This window comes from Cygnus atratus, chromosome 2, assembly GCF_013377495.2.
Source record: "Cygnus atratus isolate AKBS03 ecotype Queensland, Australia chromosome 2, CAtr_DNAZoo_HiC_assembly, whole genome shotgun sequence".
NCBI lineage: Eukaryota > Metazoa > Chordata > Aves > Anseriformes > Anatidae > Cygnus > Cygnus atratus.
The window spans coordinates 139,864,798-139,884,084 of record NC_066363.1 but is presented as its reverse complement, the minus strand read 5'-3'; the positions used below and the strand labels follow the sequence as shown (position 1 = coordinate 139,884,084).

The 19,287-nt window shown below is 37.0% G+C and overlaps 1 protein-coding gene across 38 annotated transcripts in view; it reads right to left on the bottom strand.

The window, feature by feature from the left end:
* Window positions 1–19,287, bottom strand: part of RIMS2 (regulating synaptic membrane exocytosis 2) — a 459,423-nt gene that overhangs the window by 229,214 nt on the left and 210,922 nt on the right. The window lies entirely within an intron of this gene.

Below are 19,287 nucleotides of genomic sequence, written 5' to 3'. Positions count from 1 at the left end.
GCTCTCAGCTGGCACAGAAATGGACTCAAAACTCATTCTAAATATCTTGATCACTGATGAGGAAACACAGATTTTAGAACAGAAAAATGAATAGCCTTAAAAACAAACATTTCCGTACTCTGTACTTGAACAGCTAGGCATTTTGAATACCACTCAGGAGTTAGGATAACTTATTTCCTTGTCTGTAATTGTCAATTTGCATTATGCAGAAAGGCACTGGTAATTTTTAAAATTCTACCTAACAGTCAAGAGAGAAATACAACTAGTGTGGTATATACATCGCTAGTTTAATATTAAACTATTCTCTCTAAAACTACCTCAAAGGAGTTTGCAGCGAGGTGGTTGCAGCGAGGTTGAGAGGTTGTGAGGCCTGAAATTCCTCTAGGGGAGGTTTAGATTGGATATCCAGCAGAATTTCTTCACGGAAAGGGTGGTTAGGGATTGGAACGGGCTGCCCAGGGACGTTGTGGAGTCCCCATCCCTGGAGGTGTTTAAAAGACGTGTGGACGTGGTGCTTTAGGGACATGGTTTAGTGGGGGACTTGGTAGTGTTAGGTGATGGTTGGACTTGATAATCTTAAAGGTCTTCTCCAGCCGAAAAGTTTGTATAATACTGTGATTCACAACCAGGAGATACAGCATTTCAATACCAATCACAGCAGTTCCTTTCTTTCTTAAAAGCTGATGTAATATTTCACAGGCGGCATACTAATAACAGCCTTTCTGATTGTGTAAACAAGTATAATTTTTAATTAACTCAAGCTGCTAGCTTCTCAAAACTGGTTATAAAACTGCAGCAGACATGACATAGTCTCACATCGCTGTTGAGATGATTTGGTTTGAGAAACAAGAGATAATTCACAGCAGTAAATCCAAAGCATCTCATCCATCCCTGGCAGCACACAAGCCATGAACTGTCTAGAAACATGCAGTGCAACTGCTGATTCAGTAAGCAGGAGTGGCAGCAAAAAAAATCAATGCAAGATGGTTTTTCATCACCTTGACACCACAATAAAAGCCTCTGTAAGCCAGTAATTGGATCATTAATTATTGATCTCCCCTTTAATAGTCGCCATGAAGAAAGTAATTTGGTATATATAAAAACACCTATTGCTTCAAGTTTGGTTTAACAAGTTATTTTTGTCAAACCACTTTCTTTCAAGGAAATTAATTACCTGCTGTAGAGGAACAGTAAACCTAAAAATGGAAGTCCAGTGGATTCCAGAAGTAACAGTCATTATGAGCTGTCTTCATACTTTCTGTGCACAGGTTTGACAGTATGATTCTATATTAGGAAATTAGTTAAGTGCAATGATCTGTTGTGCCTGGTTTACAATTTAAAGAAGAAAAATGTGAAAAAATAAAATATCAATGAGTTAGCCTGTTTGTCTTTTAAGACAGGCTAACAAGACAGGCTTAAGACAAACTCCATATATGTTTATATCAATATATATGCACACACATATATGACTCTTATATTACAAGGAAGGTTAGTTTGCAAAGTTAAATATTCAGAAAGTAAGAATGATATGAGACTTAGTTTGGTGTGGAGCCTTAATTTAGTCCCTATACAAACATAATGTAAAATCTTTAACAACGCAATGGTGAGAACTCCTCCCCATCCCTGAGGACCACTGTCTTCTGTGCACAGAACACAGGGTATAGGTTAAATAACTAGTCAATATTCCCATTTCTTCAACTAATGACCCCTTTCATTAGTTACTGGACATAATCTAAATAAAAAATTATTTGTCTCATGACAGTTTCACCGGTGATCTGAGAGTGTGCTGGCTCCATGGGAGTCAGGGTTAAATTCAAGGAATTTTTCATTAAGGCAGGCCTGCATAATGAAACAAGGTGGATGCTACAATTAACCTCTTCTAAAATGAACTGTTGACATACAGACATAAAAGCAGAAACAGTCAAATGTCCCAAACAATTTTCAGTGCCAAACTTGAGAAATACAGGAATTGAATTTTCTTCAATAATTTTTAGAGTTGTAGTACTGCCTTTTTCCAGCTGCTCAGTAAATGACAATAACTTACTTACAAAAATCTACTTCCCAAAAAGGCATTAGATTTTATTATATGATTAAACCAAAAATTTCCTCTTCCCAACATCTGCCCAGTACTGCCCATGTCTAAATAAGCAAACTGGATAGAAAAGTCCTTTGTATAGAAAATGTATAAGGATGTTCTTCAGAGTAAACCAATACTGTCAATAAAATGTTGTGGAGATATGAGAGCAAGATTGTTAAAGTTGTATATATAGATATACCTATATTTATATTCCAGAATTAATTTTGAATCCTAATGATTAAAGTAGATTTCTTAATTGCAGTTTTCAGTGTATTCATTATTTCAAAAGAATGCAGAACAATGGAAGAAGCCTCCACGAAAGAACAGTTGGTTGATGTTAGCTCTGTAATTATTTCATTTAGCTGAATACATAAATAAGCATGTTGCTCATGACTTCTCAGCAGTCAACAAGAACCACTCCCATAATTATAGCCTTCATGGTAGCTTAAGCCATAATAAAGGTTACATAAGCAATTTAATCTCATTTTCATCTTTTTTATATGATCCAAAAATACATCTACCAAGGCTCAATGTTTCTAGAATGAGTTATTAGCAAAAGGTTATTATTTTTCCCCACTATTTAAAGAAAATTCCTGCACATCCCTTACTTAGCTTTGAATTTCTGGAAAGTTGAGGTGTGAGGAAAAAAAAAAAAAAGAGTCATACTATTTGGTGCCTGTAGAAACAACAGGAAATTTCACCTCATAAATTGGACCAGATTCTATGTGACAAAAACCTTCATTACATGAAGTGGTCCTTCAGCCAGTGTAACTAGCCTAGCTCAGACCAGAGGAGTTCTGCAGAAGCAGACAAATAGTTTAGGTAAGCCTGGACCATCAATCTCTTCCCCAGGTAGAACTATATTTCCAGAACAGAAGTTGCCTGTTTCTGTTATAAACACTGAAATAACACAGCTCCAAATGAAGTCAATACCTTGTTCTTGCTACAAATGTGTAATGCACACCAATAACAAAAAATAAAGTTTGAAAAAGCCACGAAGAGACTTGAGATAGAATTTTGTAAGAAACGTGGCGCAGCCATTTTCAAAACACCCTCTTCTCCCTTGTATCAGTTGCTCATTTCCTCGGGTCTGCACCTTACTCGACAATATAATCAATCCAGACTACCATAACCCTCCAAATAAAAGGCTTTTCCCATTCACCTTGTTCTCCAAATCACTTTTATCTTCAGATAAACTGCTCTTGTACTAACCCACTACTAGGAAACACGGCTAGCAGCAAAGGCATCATCTTCCCTCCCTGGCCTGTGCCCTCCGGAGACCTGCGCTCACGGGCTGCTCGCTCACCTCAGAGAACTGAAAGCCTGTGATGGGGAAACATGACAAGAAATATGAAAATTACATAAACGAGTTTCTTTTTATTGTTACATTAAAAGTATCAGAAATCTAACAGCTATGGACAGTTGACCTGTCAACGACGGAAGAATTGTTCCCCTCATTTAAAGCTGGCAGTGAGCACTTGGAAATACACCCATTAGTCCCTTGAAAGACTGTCAGCAATTTTTCTTAGATCTCCCCAAAATGCTCTTATTTTCTGCCTGGGTCTGCCCAGCACAGGGAATATAGTATAAAGCATCTTCGCTGTGCTGAGAACTGCAGTTCTTGCCCAAGTCAAGGTTTTACAAAAAAGCAACCAAGCAACCGGGAATGCTGTAAGCTGATAAATTTACAACATTGAGAATATTGTATTACCTGACTGACACGGGAAAAAATAAATAAATAAATATAATATAATATAATCTGTTAAAATCTTAATGATTTTGGTTTACTGTGCTTAGAAATAATTTTAAACTCAGTACTCTTTTCTTGATGCTTACTCTTATGCAAGCAAATTGGGAATGTTTGTATCTATCAAAAGGAACAAAATAGCTTAACAGATAATCTTGATTAACAATATTGTGAATATAATGACACAATTAACAGCTATTACCATATATTTCATAATGGGCTGTGATTTGTAATTTGTGTTTCTAGAACTGATTTTTTGAAACAAAGATGTACCAAAGGTTTTTACAAATGTAGCATTGGCAATGTTCATAGCTATACTGCTGTAAACAACACAAGCAGTTAATGACTTTTTAGGGTGACATTGCTGTTGCTGCCTATTTTTTTTTAGATCATCCTCTGTCAAATCCGATAGAGAACTGGCAAGTATGACATGCTTTGGGAATAGCAACTTTGGCAAACTACACATCTCAACTGAAACAGTTATGAAATTTAACTGCTTCTCTGCCGTGGTTCGGTGTCTTTCCTTTTCTTCGTTGTTTTCAAATGAGATTGTATGCAAAAAGGGCTTCTACATTTCATTTATGACTGTGTTCTTAAGATTAGTCTCCTATAATTCTGTTTGTTTTTCCAAATCCTTTCTTTTATAAGCAAAGTATAGTAAGCAATGTGCTATTTCTTTTAGTAAAGTCAGAAGCAAGAAGGGTTGATAACACAAAGATCCCTTACTCCTTATTTTTATTTATTTCCAGATGTGAGAGTGCCCCAGTGAGGGACAGGTAAAAACTTACTGTACTTTTTCCTTCGTTCCAGGTGAACACACCAGCAACTCAATAGGAGTTTGCCTATTCTTAGAGGGAATAGAGGGAGTTCAGCTTTCGTACTAATTCTGTGTGGCCCTGAACAAGATGGGGGAATCATTCAAGGCAACAGATTGCTGTGAGCTGTGAGTTATGCGTTACCGATCTATGGTGCAGCAGAAGACCAAGGTGACCACTGACTTCATGGGTCAGCACGGGCACATTGAGGAATGGGAGCTATCCCATCTGTGAGAAGCATCACAAAATAGCTGACTCTGCAAGATTCATGCGCTTTTTTCTTTCTATGTAAGCTGTCTGTTCTGGTAATAAATTGTTTCGGAGAAGTTGTGTAACCATCAAACAGGGTATGTCGGATGTCAAGACTCTGCAGTTCTTTCCCTCGTGCCCATCAGGAGACCTAGCGGGCAGAGACAGCACAAGCAAGCACCAGTGTGGTTTGTTCTTCACAGGCACAGTGTGACAAAGGGAGACTCAGACATTCCACACTGGAGACTTCAGGCCCTGTTCCCAGCTCTTGCCTTTTACTATCTCTTAGTTACTTAAGCTGCTAGAAGAGAGAAATCATAAGAAGAGTAGATTTAAGAGAGCTTTGAACATAGTAAAAGGGGTATGAAGTCAATGTACAGGAATGAATAAATGCTACTAGAACTAATAGGAGGGAGTCAAACAGGCATCACAGTTTGAGAATTTAGATTTTGATTTTATGACCTAATGTGGAGCAAAGGAAGAAGACAAGCACACAGAAGTCAGGAAAGCAAGCCAGGGAATAGGAGGGAACTGAACCAAATGCAGGGAAAAATATAGATCTATTGCTTTGTTTAAACGCTTTGTGTCTGAATAGAACAACTCACCTCAATCGAAATTTCGGCTAGTAACCCCCGACTGAAACCTAGCAATTACAGCCAAGGTTAACTGAAATGTGAATCTTCACTTGTTCCCGTAACAGTAATGAGCAACGAGCTTGAAATACAAGGCACCTGAATGCTAAGCTTTGTTCTGACAGTGATCCATTGATTTCCAGTCTGTAAAATCGAGATATTAAAGCTCTCTTCCACCTACGGAGATAAATGAATGAATGTGAGCTACTCAAGTACTACTGTGATGAGCATGCTGCAAAGGGCCATAAAAAAAAAAAAAAAAAAAAAGGACAGCTGCAATAATCCAGGCTCTTTCAATAAGAATTACAAGAATAAATATCTGCCCTGTTTCTCCAGATAACATTCATTCCCTACAATGAAAAAGGCAGATGTTGCTGAAAAAAAAAAAAAAAAAAAAAAAAAAGACAATAGAGTACTCCAATTACAGATATTGGTACAAAGAAAATATTTAAGGAATAAAAAATACAGCTGACCATGCAATCTGGTTACGGACATTTTTTAATTCAGAATGCTTGATTCTGAAACAAAACAATGTCGTAAACAGACTCCAGTTCTGGGGAAGAAGTAACCAGGGATGGGCTCTGATTCTGAGCACAAAAGTAGAATTACCTTCTCAAAGGTGAACACAGAGTTGAGACTCCTCAGGCTGGTACGCAGGAGCTTATTTTGTCACATTCTGAATTTAGATTTAAGAGTGACTTTAATGTTTCACACTAGCACTTTCTGACAAAGCTCCTATTTACAGTTCTTATTTGCTTTTGAGTTAAATCACGTTCTAGCAGTGTAATTAGGAAAACAGAAAGAAATGACATTAAAACATAGCCTAGTTCAGCTATTTTCACCATACAATAAAAACGGATGTCAGCCAATGTGTTAATAATATGAACAAAATTAATCTACTTACAGCTGTGATATTTGGGAGTATACATACATAATTTTTAACTCAATTTGAGTATTATTTATTTCAATATTCAAAAATGTTCATTTTACCTTAGTAGGAACCATGTTCTATTTAACTGCAACAGAATACTGTTCTCAATCTCTTTTTGAAATCAGCCAGAATGTTATCAGCTGGCATTGAAAATACAAATGAAAGCAAGAATCTGGTCAGCATTTCTCAAGTTATATACATACAGTATTTTTTAACCTTTGGCTTAGGAAAATACTTGTTTTTTCTTTATATAAACATATCCTTTTAAAATGCATATGTTGATGGGGTTTATTTTTTTGTTTTATTTCCAGCTAACATCACAGAAGTAAGGATATGAAAGATATGGAAGTATCATCATTAATTAAATTAAATAAATATTCTAAGTGTAATCATGGACATACTTTTGTTGTATAGAGAGGAAAAACATGTTTCTTCAAATGTATACAACACTCTCATTCTGGAGATTATAAAATACTATAAAAATAAGTATACCTCACTTTCATCTGTCAAGAGTAATTATTTTTATAGTTTCAAAAAAATACGCCTTGGGTAACTAATGTCACATGGGTTACTAAGCTGAAATGTGTGAAGTAGCATTGTTACAAAAGCCTTATGTTAATATTCACAAACCTTTTGGTCTTTTTGTAAGCAGATAATGTTGCAGATAATTTTGTAAGCAGATAATGGAATTCTTCCACAACTTCATTGTAAAAAAGTTCTGCTTACAGTAAAAAAACAAAACAAAAAAAAAAAAACTTTTTTTTCAGATATTGAATACAGCTTTGTTACAAAGTTTATCGAGTGTATTTTTATTATTTAAATATTCTCATATGATGCAAGTAAGTCCCCAACTTGTTTCCCATTAGAACTTTCTGAAAAATCTACACTGTATTGTGCAACTTATGGAGAACATAATGCAGTGGATAAGGAAAAATGATAGTATTTGTCAGATTCGTTATTACTATCAACAGTCACCGTTTAAAAAAAATACTGCACTCTTTCAATAGTTCCTAGAAACTGTTTTCATATAGTTCGTATTACCATATTATTTCATATTATTAGCTACCAGAAGAATATGGGGTAAGTTATAGTTATAAACCAGTTCTCTGAATTCCTAGATTTGATCATGCATTAGCATTAAACTTACTGAAAAAGATAACCATAATCCATAGAATGCCTCCAAAGGAAATAGAGAAATTTTCAGCTGACTTACAAATTCATGACTTGCATATTCTGCCCTTTGCTCTGCCACGTTCATTATTCATGACTGAGGAGAATGGATAGCAGTGCACATTAACATTTCAAATTGAAAAGTGCATTCACTTTTTTGTACGCTGAAGTATTTTTCAACTACGGGCAAAAAGTACTCTCATGCATATGCTAAAACACTTCTCTAAAGTAAGCTCCATATTTTAATGAAGAGCTTCCCAGAAGCCAAAAGTAAATACCACATACACTTCCCAGGCTGGATTACCACTCTCAATTGCTTGTATTTTTCAGCCATTTTATTTGCAGTGTTGTAAATGTTAAACTAGGATGCTGGGTAAAAGAAATCACACATCTAATTTCTTAGGAACTGGCATCAGTGGAAACTCTCACAGAGCTCTTACTTTCAAAACACAAACTTCAGCAAACAAAACACCAGAAAGAGGCCAAGGTCCCAGGCAAAAAGCCAATGTTATCAAACACCACTACAACTAGAAGTGAGATTTCCAGTCACTGCTCATCTGAAAGGGACTACAAAAATGTGGAACTCCACACTGAACTCTAAAGGATTTCTGGATGAAACCTGCCCACATGACAACGTTAAATGGCAGTTCTCATCACAGATTTCACCATAAAGGCAACCTGCATCCTCAGAGCCTTTCCAGGCTTGCACGTGTCCAAAAACAAGCTTCTCTGCCAGCAGAACTTTGCTGGTGTTTGGGAAGCAGAAGCGAGCCAGCGCATCCCCCAAGCCCTCTGGGGCGCCTGCAAGCAGCTCGGCAAAAAACAGCTCAGCAGAATGAGGAGATGGGATGGGACAGCAGGATGGCAGGTCTTTTCTCTAAGATGCTAATTTTAGTCATCTTTCAGAGGTAAAAAGCACTTTCAGCTGTAGCCAAAGAAGATACAAAACATTTGATTATATTAAAAGAATATTACTGTGCTAAGAAAGCAATCTCATAAGCTTCATGAGCACATTGCTTCTTCACCCTATTTCTACACTGAACAAGAAAGAAATAATTTCAGTCAGCCCTTCTTCCATGTTCTAATTTAGTTATATGGCATATAAATCAAATAATAGTAGGAGTTACCACTAACAGTGACATAATGAGTTGTATATAAAAATAACTGTTGTTATAAGTCATGAAAGCCAGAAAACCAAGTACTAAGAAATTAAAAATGGTGTCATGTTCTCACTTTTTTCTCTCCTTATCCTGACTCTGTCTTCAGTTCTGAGCTCTGTGTCATGGAACACTGCAGAGATACCAGAGGGGAAAAAAAAAAAAAAAAGCCCGACAAACTGTAATACAAGCTATATTATTGCGTAGTATATATTCTTCATCTTTTCTAATGACTTATTTGCTTAGAAAACAGCAAATATATCTTTATTATATTTGTGAAATGTTGGATTTTTCTGGTTATTCTTGAATTTACTAATGTTTCTGCTATTATTTAGCAAGGAATATATAAACTTATTTGTTCTGCAATTTCAAAGTTTGCAATAACGTTCTTAACAGATAAATTTCTATGGTATAATAGGCATTGCATATTCAAAATTTTGGGATTTTGTAAAATCAGTATTATTAGCATATAATTAGTAGCATTTAACATGTATTTACAGACTCATCAGGACTGCTGTTATATTCTGTTTTCTACACCTAACACCAATACAGCAAATTTCACCCTTAGATCTCAGAACACTTTAAGAAGAAGCTCATATCATTCACAGCGTACTTCAGATTGGAAAGATAAGGAAAGGAAAACCAAGTCATCTGATCACGGTAGCATAGCAATGATATAGCAGAGGTGGAATGAAACCTAACAACAAATCTAACCTAATCAACAAATGTATGACCTTCACGAACATAAAATATTTGTAGGCAAAATATATAAGTAAACAATGACACATGAACTTTTAAATCTATTAGTCTTCTTCTATTCTTATTAAAGATCTTCAAATTATTAGAACACAAAAGTAGCAATTTGTGTAAAATTATTTAAGAGAACAGCATCTAATAAGTTTTAGGGGAAATTTTGGCTCTTATTTTCTCAAAACTTTATCACTTGTTTGTTAAAAAGAAAGAAGGAAAGAAGTGATGTATACATTTACTTTTTTGTATGCAAAACTGCTTATATCTATCTTAATTTTAGTCGCTGAGTTAGAGGTGGTATTAGTTTGATCTGACACGTGCAAGCCAAAGGATAAATGTTCGGAGTGGAAAAATACACCCCAGCCCCACTACAAATCATTTTCTCTTCAAAAATATCTAGAATCCCATCCTACAGTGGACCAAACCACCACTAAATTTCAGTAACTGAGAGCAGTATTTAAGAAGCTGAAATCGCCATAAAATAATCAAATTTCCCAAGCCAGGCAATTTGACATTTTTCTTTTACACTGGCCACGCAGTGAGCAGTCATGAGAGAACTTTGGCATTTTTTTATTAGCGATGCTTTTAGTCATTTTAACAGTCCTACTCGTGTCAATGACAGGCATTAACTTCACGGTCACTCAGTTTGCTGTGTTGTAATTATACAGTCTTAGGTGCAAATCTAGGGCGACAGCCAGGATTTACTGCCCTCCTGCCCTACTGCGCAGCCCTAGATCAGCCCAGTGTCCCAATTCCCTTTGCTGTAAATGCCTCTTGCCAGGCCCACACAGTTCCCATTTTCCTTCCTTTTCCTTTTCCTTGCTACCTCAGTTTTTTTCTCTGCTCACCATTCCAACTCTTTTATCTCCTTTCCTTTACCAGGGTGCCAGAAAAAGCAGACTGATTCTGCTCTGTGACTCTGCCCCCTCAGGCTGGCAGTGACACTTTTCAATTATTTCATTATCCACATTTTTTCATAGTATTGGACCATGCTGGCATCACCGTTAGGAAAAAACTTGACACATGTTTTACAACCAAAATGCCAAGGAAATGAATCCACTGTGAACAGATCTTGAGCAAACCAACATAAATTTTGCCCATGATGAAAAGGCTCCAAGTTTTTCAGTTCTAGAATGCAATCCTATTTTAATTTCTTTTGTGAATATAAATACTTCGCTTGATCAAGTCTTATCCTGCAACAGATTATTTCTGAAATTTAGTTAGGTTACAAACAGCCTCTTTTTTTTCATGATAAAAAGCTCCAGTCTCTCTGTTAAGAAATATCAAAATTTGAAGAAGATAAACTAAAATCTTAACAATGATATACATATCTCACAACACAGCTATTCCATTAAAAGTCTGTTTTCTTAAGTGCAGCGTTTAACACTAGACTAAGAACACAGAAAAGACTCAAGATAAGACACAGAAATGCATTCAGATAAAAGGTGGCTAATCCCAAAGACCTGAGTTATAGAGGATTACGGGGCTCCTGTGGGGCAGATGCTTTGTTATTGATGTCGGAGAACAAGAAAAGAAAACAGAAGGGGGAAGTCCATCATTTTTTCATTGACTAACAGATCTTCCGCATCCTAGGTACACCTAGTAATAAAGACAGTCTTTAAAACTGCTCAGCTTTGCTTAAAGCCTTTGTAAAGGTACTAAGGAGTTTTCTTTGTGGTCTCAGTTTTCAGTCATATTCCCCGATTCTTTTCCACAGTGGATAGCTGTTACACCACAACTGTCATGTGGGGCAAACCTCTAAGATTTGCGTTCATGAAGAAAGCTATTAACACTCAAACGCATGATAGGATAGAAGGAAGGTCACAACTAACAGGGCTGCCCTGTTAACGTTCACCTCAGCACAGGAGCACTACGTTACAAAGTCTGTATTCACTTATCCTTTCCGTTCTTAGCAAAGAATGTGCTGTGCTGTTCTCCTCGCTGCCTTCGGTTAAAATCCGATCCCAAACACTCTGCATGTGCCAGTGTGAGTAACATCAAACAAAAGGTAATGATGGACGGTTTGTTTATTAAGAAGTTGAATCAAGACACTAGTTTTGAGAAATCAAAGTCCCTGTAGATATAAATGTCTGCAACTGCAAAATACATTCTGGGACGGAAAACTGGGAGACTAGTTTAGATTAAACACTTAACAGCATTTCCTTGTCATTTTGACTGAACATAACATTAAAAATTCAGAGTCTAGTATCACATTATCTCAGCTTTATCATACTTAAGATTTTTTTGATGCCAAAACCCTGTTCTATTATTTTCTAGTAGAAGCATCTTAGCTAAGAGCAAAACATTACTTACCTTTCTTTCTTCTATAATTTATTGAGACTGTGTGCCTTTTGTTCCATGAGGAATACACATCAAGGGAGCAGAACACATGTCATATGTACACTTTCCACCCGTATTACAGTCCTACATTGTTTCATGCCGTAAATCAAGTGTTATGACACAACCTACTTTAGAAAGAAAAATGTGCATGACATGGTTTTTAGTGCTTAGTCATATGTGTGAGGCTATAAAAAGATGTAATCCTTACAACCTTCTTATCAGGGATATTTTAACTCTGGACTTCAAATCTGCATCTGCTATCACTGAATCGACCATCAGTTTGAATTCTTCTGCCCTGAATATCACTCTTCCATGAATATACTTCTCTTTTGCACTGCTGAAACTATATTTGTGATGATGTTTTCCTTAAATATTCTTTATAATAACAAACTGTCAAACAATCATTAATATAACTTATCAGGGCCCTCATCTGGGAGTGTTTGTATAAATCTAAATCAAACCCCTTCTCTTACATATAGTATCAATGAACTTGAAAACAAGACTAAAAGCTTTAAATTTCAATCAAAGATGAGGCATAGCTTTACAAAAAGTTACAGTCTGAGCACAGATGCAATTAATAATGATGTGCAGATGATTTTCAGGGCAGATGTACGAACGCTTCACTTAGCCACATTTGCACAGGCATTTGAGAACAGACTTAATCTGGTATGCCAATTCTCCATCATTACTGTGAGCAAAGATTTATAATACTATTAATCTGATTTATTATTTTCTTTTAAAGGAAATAACTACATTTTTCTTCTTAAAGAGTTGCCTAATTGTGGCTTCCTGAATATATATTTTTTTCAAGTCTATTTCTAAATAAAAGTTAGGAAAAAATACACACATTCATTGATAGGGCATAAGCAAGCAGAATACTTTCTTCTTTATTTCTTTTTTAAAGTTTTGTATAATTAAAAATATGAAGCACAATAATCTCTAGGTATTATGTGGATCCTGCACATAAATGTGCTAGTCGGATATTTTAAATATTTCTTCACTGCTTAACAGTTCATTGACTCATGCTTGTGACTGACATTAAAATTTTCTGTCAGCTTCTTTTTGCTTTACTTGAGAAGAAGATGTATTAAGAAATCTGAGTAAATGACCACTTAACACCATCAGAAACTGCATTAGTGTCATGGTCAGCTTCTATCGGCTTCTACCAGCAGAATCTAGGCTGTAAGCCTAATCTTAGCAAGACAGAGGCTGAGCATCCGCATTTGTTAAAACAGGTTCATTTGAAGGCACCTAGATTAACTAGATTCATCTTTGTAATTAAAACATAAATCTTCATTCCAACTGATGCTTACGAGAGTTTTTCCTGCTAAATACAAGGGAGCCAAATATATCCTGAGCAGGTGATTTTAATAGAAAATAATCTTAAAGTCTAAAAGTGTGCATAAACTCTTCAAATTAAAGTATAAAATGTAGGAAATGTATTTTCTTACACCAGGATTAGTTAGTTTGATGGCATTACAATCAGTGATAATGCCTCTCCCAACATTTAGACTGAAACCTGGCTGCACTTAAGCCAGTAGGAAAACTCCCGCTGACTTCCCCAGAGCCTGGCTTTCACTGCTACAGGGCTACCGCTGGCCGCCAGGGATCTGTGGGTCAAATCTCGGCATCCTGGCAGCAAAACCCTTACTTTCAGACTGCTTTACTCCCCACCACTTGTGCAGGCACAGCTGTTTGTGATGATCAGCTGCACGGGCCAGAGCAGAAACCTGTGAGGTGGTCAGACGGTCACAATCACCACCACGTTTTTGCCATCCCTTCCCCATAATTCAATTCTCTCTCTTGCCATTTCCTTGACTTCTGTGTGACCACTTCTAAAACTGTTCAGCTTTTGAACTGATTTCATGATATCGCCACCACCATGACCACTATGAGAAGCTCAGGTCTAGTAAACAATATTGTCCAAGCTGGTAACAAAAGGACAGGAGAACAGGCTGAGGCACGTGGAGCGGGCCCCAGTGGCAGGCTGGAGGTGAAGGCCTAGCCATACTCTGAGGAAGCCTCTGCATAGTCCTGAACAAAGCAATCAACAAGAACAGAGTTTCTGTATTTCTTTATCTTCCCTCTTCCCTTTTTATTGGCACCATGATTCTAAAGTGAAGAAATAGCATTAACCAAGCCAAAACACCTCATTTCATTGCCTGTCCTCCCCCCAAATAACAGTTAGTGCCTGTGAGAGTCCCTTCAGCAGTTATTGTTTTGCTCTGAGAATGTTTCAGAACGTGAAAGAAAAAGACATTTATTCATTATTTAACTTCCATATTCCAGGAATTGAACCATTTTCTGCTTGTCTGTTATAGATGTCAATAGCAGTAACAGAACAATTACGATTTTTCTGGTAGAAGGAAACCCTTTATCAAAACCCCACAAACCATAATGAACTGCTCTGCTGCTGCAATAGTGAAACCAAAGTAGTACCTTGAAATGTATTATTCCCATACTGTATCCTAATAATGGGTATCATCTACAGAGTGAAAGGGAGCCAGGTCAATATGCTGGTTTAGATTATGGTCTGTTAAACTTCATTAGAAATACATCTACTTGCCCTTTAACCCACTCTGTCCTGCAGGGTGTGAGCAGTGTTAGCAGGTACACACAGAGCCAAAGCAAAGTTTCTCGACTTTGCAGACCCGAATTTTTCTGCAGAGGGCTAGTGGTGGCCCACAATAAGGCTCAGGGAAGCGGAAGAGATGGAGCTGGAAACTGAGGGTGAAGATATATCCAGAGCCACGTTTGCTGTTCCCACTGTTGTTCGTCCAGGCCATGGCTGTCACTGCAGCCTGAAGAGACCGGTGGGCTCATCCAGTCCCCCCTGCAGCAGCACTAACCTCTCTTCCAGTGGCAATAGTAGGCTCAGCATGCAAAATAAGCAGCTGGGCTACAGCAATTTCACCAACCCTGGTTATCCTGGGCTGCTGCCTACTCAGATTAGACCTAAAACCCATCCAGGATATTATCTGCACAGTCAGATGTGAAGTCCTTACTTTTACAGCACCTGCCAACGAAGCACAAACAAGCCCTCAACTGGAACAGCATCGCTGGATCAATGCAGACTGTGGTCATGTCAGTATAGACCAGCCACTCTGCTGAGCTTAGTCACATATCCACACGTGGTGGCGATGCCCCACTGGTTCAGAGCACAGAAGAGGCCAGCAGTTAACTCTGAATATGCTCGAGTGTTATTTTTACCCACTCGCACCTTGATAATAATTCACGCCAATCCAGGTTACAGAATGCATCAATCTTAGAGACACTTAGAAAATTCTGTTCTTTTTAGCAAATGAAATACATGATTTATTGTAATAGTCTCAGTAACTTACTTCTGCGTGGAAAGGCATTACAAGTTATATGAGGCTGAGTTTGTTGAGTATTCATCGTTTCCCTAAACTCTACCTTTTTTGCTTTGGTTCACTGCAACTGCTTTAAGATAGAGAATACTTCCGCAAAGCATTTCAACCCCTGCTCTTTCAGGCTTGGGATTAATGGGTGCAGCACAAAAATGGCTACAGCATGTCAGACTGTCAGGAAATATGTCCACATCAGCCTGCGACAGCATCCCCTCTACCACCAAAAGCTTAGCACTTGCCCTAAAACAACTGGCAGGAGAGAGCTACGTCAGCCCCCCTGAGGAAAGCCAGTTTATCCTCCTTTCACCAAGTAATTAATTGTAATCAAACCGCATAGTCTGCACCCTTTTATAAGCGTATTTCTCCTTCTTGTACAGTGGAATGGTTAAGAAAAAATCTGAAAGAACACAAGTTCTTCTGCAGTCCAGAGGAAAAATACTTCATGTCTGCTCTCGCTCTTTGACAGATAAATTCATTGAGAAATGCATGATGAAATCTAGCTCTTTTATTTTCTTTCAATGATATTTGGCTTTCAGTTATCATAACTGCTATTCTTGTATTTTCTCTTCTAAATATTATCTGAACATATAAAGGCAAAGCATTACAGCTTTTAGATTTGCATACAGTAGAAATACGATATTGAACTTCAAGCAGTTACAAATTAAATACTGAGCAGACTTCTAATTTTAAAGTATATAATGAATCTTTAATGAATATTTTATTAAATATAATTTTAGAATCCATATTTTCTCATATAATTTTAGCAATGTCTTCCCTCACTGATTTTAAATTCACTAAGTATATTTTTTCTAATAAAATGAATAGTTTAATCACAGCATCATATAACATATTCTATTAACACTGGTATGATAATGATAACCGTAACTATTATCCTCTGATTTCTTGGGTCCTCACTTTAAATGTCTGGAAAGCACATAATCTAAATGCAACTGTTTTTCAAATTTTTCTGCTGAAAAAAAAAACAACTTAGCATTCTCTTTTCTGTAGATCTTTTCCTATATTAATTTTAACTTACTTTTCAGTATTTTTCTTACAATAATACTGATCCATTTACAGGTTTGCTAACTCAGAACATCTAAGTGACTATGTTATTCTTTAATTGAAACACATTGTTATTTTCTTTGCTTATGTCTTCGCATCTTCTGAATTCAAAACTCCTTACATTATAAGCTGGAAAAGACACACAGATGAACTCCAGAGCAGAGTAGTTAGGAGATCTGTCTAGGGATCAAACTAAGAATATCTTATGCATTGAATCAGCTCAAGTCCTCATAATTATTAATGAAGGTGCACCCAAACTGTTAACAAGCTGAAGTTTTGGCATTTGCAGCAACCTTAGAAGCCCAGATTACATATATGTATTAGTGTTGCACCCCATTTCTGTTCCCACGCAATCTTAGGCGAATGCAGAAATTTATACTTTATGAATAATCCCACTGATTTACCAGGTTTAGACCACATAAAATTAAGCCTCTGTATCTTTCAAGACGAAGTTTTAAAACACATGTAAAGCTAGACGAATGTCCGGAATCTAAATTCTCACCTTAAATGACAACAGAAATCACCTACTGAAATGAACTATTACGAAACATCATAGATTCTCATCTCTCCTCCACACAAATGCTGGATGCCTTTCAAGAAATGCACTTTGATCAAATACAGGATGTTCTTTTGTCATACAAGTTATTGAGCTCACTAACAAATTACCGGCATGGCATTGAATGGACTGTGATAAATAGCTGGCCATATTAGATGCTGTAATGGTAATCATTCATTTTAAATTCCACAAAACTATCAAAATGGTTTAGAAAAAACAGCAGATATACTACACGAGTACTAAAGCAGAGCTTTTCTGCCAAATAAAGCTTCAACAGTTGACCAAGTTGGACTCCAGTCAGCAATATATTTCTCCTATGTCAATAGTACCTAAAAGCAGCAGTCAAGGATTAGGGCCCTCTTGAGTACATCTTAGCCTGTAATATGGAAATGCAGCTACTATTTTATGCTTATGTTTTCATCATAAATAGTTTGCAAGTACATGATCTGATGCGGCTGTCTAGTTCAGCAAAATCTGCTTTATTTTTAGCAGGAACACGTAGCCAAAGCATTTGCTGGATTATGCTACATTATTATCAAATTTAAACCTCTCCCAGGTAGGCCAGATCCAGAGCCTTGGCAAAGTCCTGCTGCCCATTCCTATGCCACCAAAGTGGGCTTAGCTAGCCACCTGATGAGCTGGCCAGCATGAGACAAGTTTTGGGGTAGCACAGGACTGAAAATGCCTGCTGTTTTCCCATTATCCAATTCTAGGCATATAGCTGTGGGACCAGAACATTTCTGCACCACAGCTCGCCTCACCTAAGTGGAAACTGGAGAGGCAAAAGCATATTTACCTTTCCGATGAACACTAGGACATCGCAAGCTGCTTTGATACAGAACAACTGCAGCTGTGCAACTGTGGGACTGCAGCTGTATCCATCCAGCACGCGTCACGCTGAGAGCCCTAGCTCTGTCCCAAGGACAGAAGAGCTCTGGGGAACTGTTGTATATATATAACTTCAGTTACATATTAAATAAACAAACATGATAAGTAAAGACCTACTGATAAATATGTCTTCAAAGCTTGAAATGGAGGGGAAAATGCAAATTCATCAATTTATCTCCTACAATTGAGTTGAATTTTCTTGTGTCATTCATTATTATACAGCCCATTTCAAAATTATTTACAGCCCATCTTGACAAATATGATTAGAAAAGATTTGCCAACTGTACTAACTGTTCTTATACAAAGATAAATCTTTAATAATGTCCACTTTTGTGGCAGTAAAATTTTCAAAAGGAAGTTAAGAGACAAACCATCCAGCTAGAAGGACCGAAAGAACAAGAAATACTCATGAAACTGTATACAGGAGCAAAAAGAAGACTGATGAAATATTTTAACAAACAAAAAAGATACAAAAACTTGTTTCATAGAAACTGGTATCTGAAGTTCTGCTTTGTTAGCTTGCTGATCCCATTGCTATAGTACATAATGGTGAACAGGACAGAGTTTCTATGGTGTTATTGCTGAAGAAACTATTTAACAATAACGCTGCTTAGTGCATTAGTATCAAAGGCCTTGACCATAGCGATTTACTCAAGAAACAATATTTAAACAAGTCAAAATAAATTAGGGTAATGAGCTTAAGTCAATTACAAAAAGTACTATCTGAGCAATATTTAACATGCAATTTTTCCCAGTCCCTATAAGGGAACTCCCACAGCTTTCTGCCCAACCCTACAACTCCCGGGGGCAGTTTCCCTCTCCATTTCCCCTCTCACAGAATTCATGTCCCAGTTTAGTAGTTTTCATCCTGAAATTAGCTTTGGTCCACTTTGTGAACAAACTGTTTCTCCCTTCCAGGCTTAGCAGGATGTAGAAGGTAAGTCAAGAATAAAAAATATATAGTCTTTCTTTTGGACTCCTGTACTGCCTCAGTCCAGAGCACTTAGAGGGAAAATCCTTGTGTCTGTGCCTTCCTGGGAGAAAACTAGTTAACAGTTCTTTAGGAAAGGTCCCTATCTATTGTGGTTATACATAGGAGCTATGAGAACCTTCAACGAGTTCAGTAGAGCCACAGATATTAGCAACTGATTACTAACAATTCTTTCCTAAGCCTATGTGAATTGATTTCTTTTTTCAAAGAAATATAATGCAGCTAACTGCGTGCCAACTTTCGTAGAGACAAAATGCACATCTCAGAATGAGGGTGATGCACCATTTAAATTAGTGTTTTAAGCATTTTAACACAGACAAAAGAAGACATTTTCCTCGGGACTCGTCCTTCAAAATGGTTGAATTACTTTTTCTGAAATGTTGTGGTTTGTGGTTTTTTTTTAAGAAATCAACAACTAAAAAAAAGCCCGCAGCACAAATCCAGCAAGGAAAATTGCAACAGAAACATCAAATCTCACTGAGATAAAAACTACAGATGGAACAACCACTGAGTAAGAGTCTGAGGAAGTCTTAATATAAAGTAGTGCTACAAGT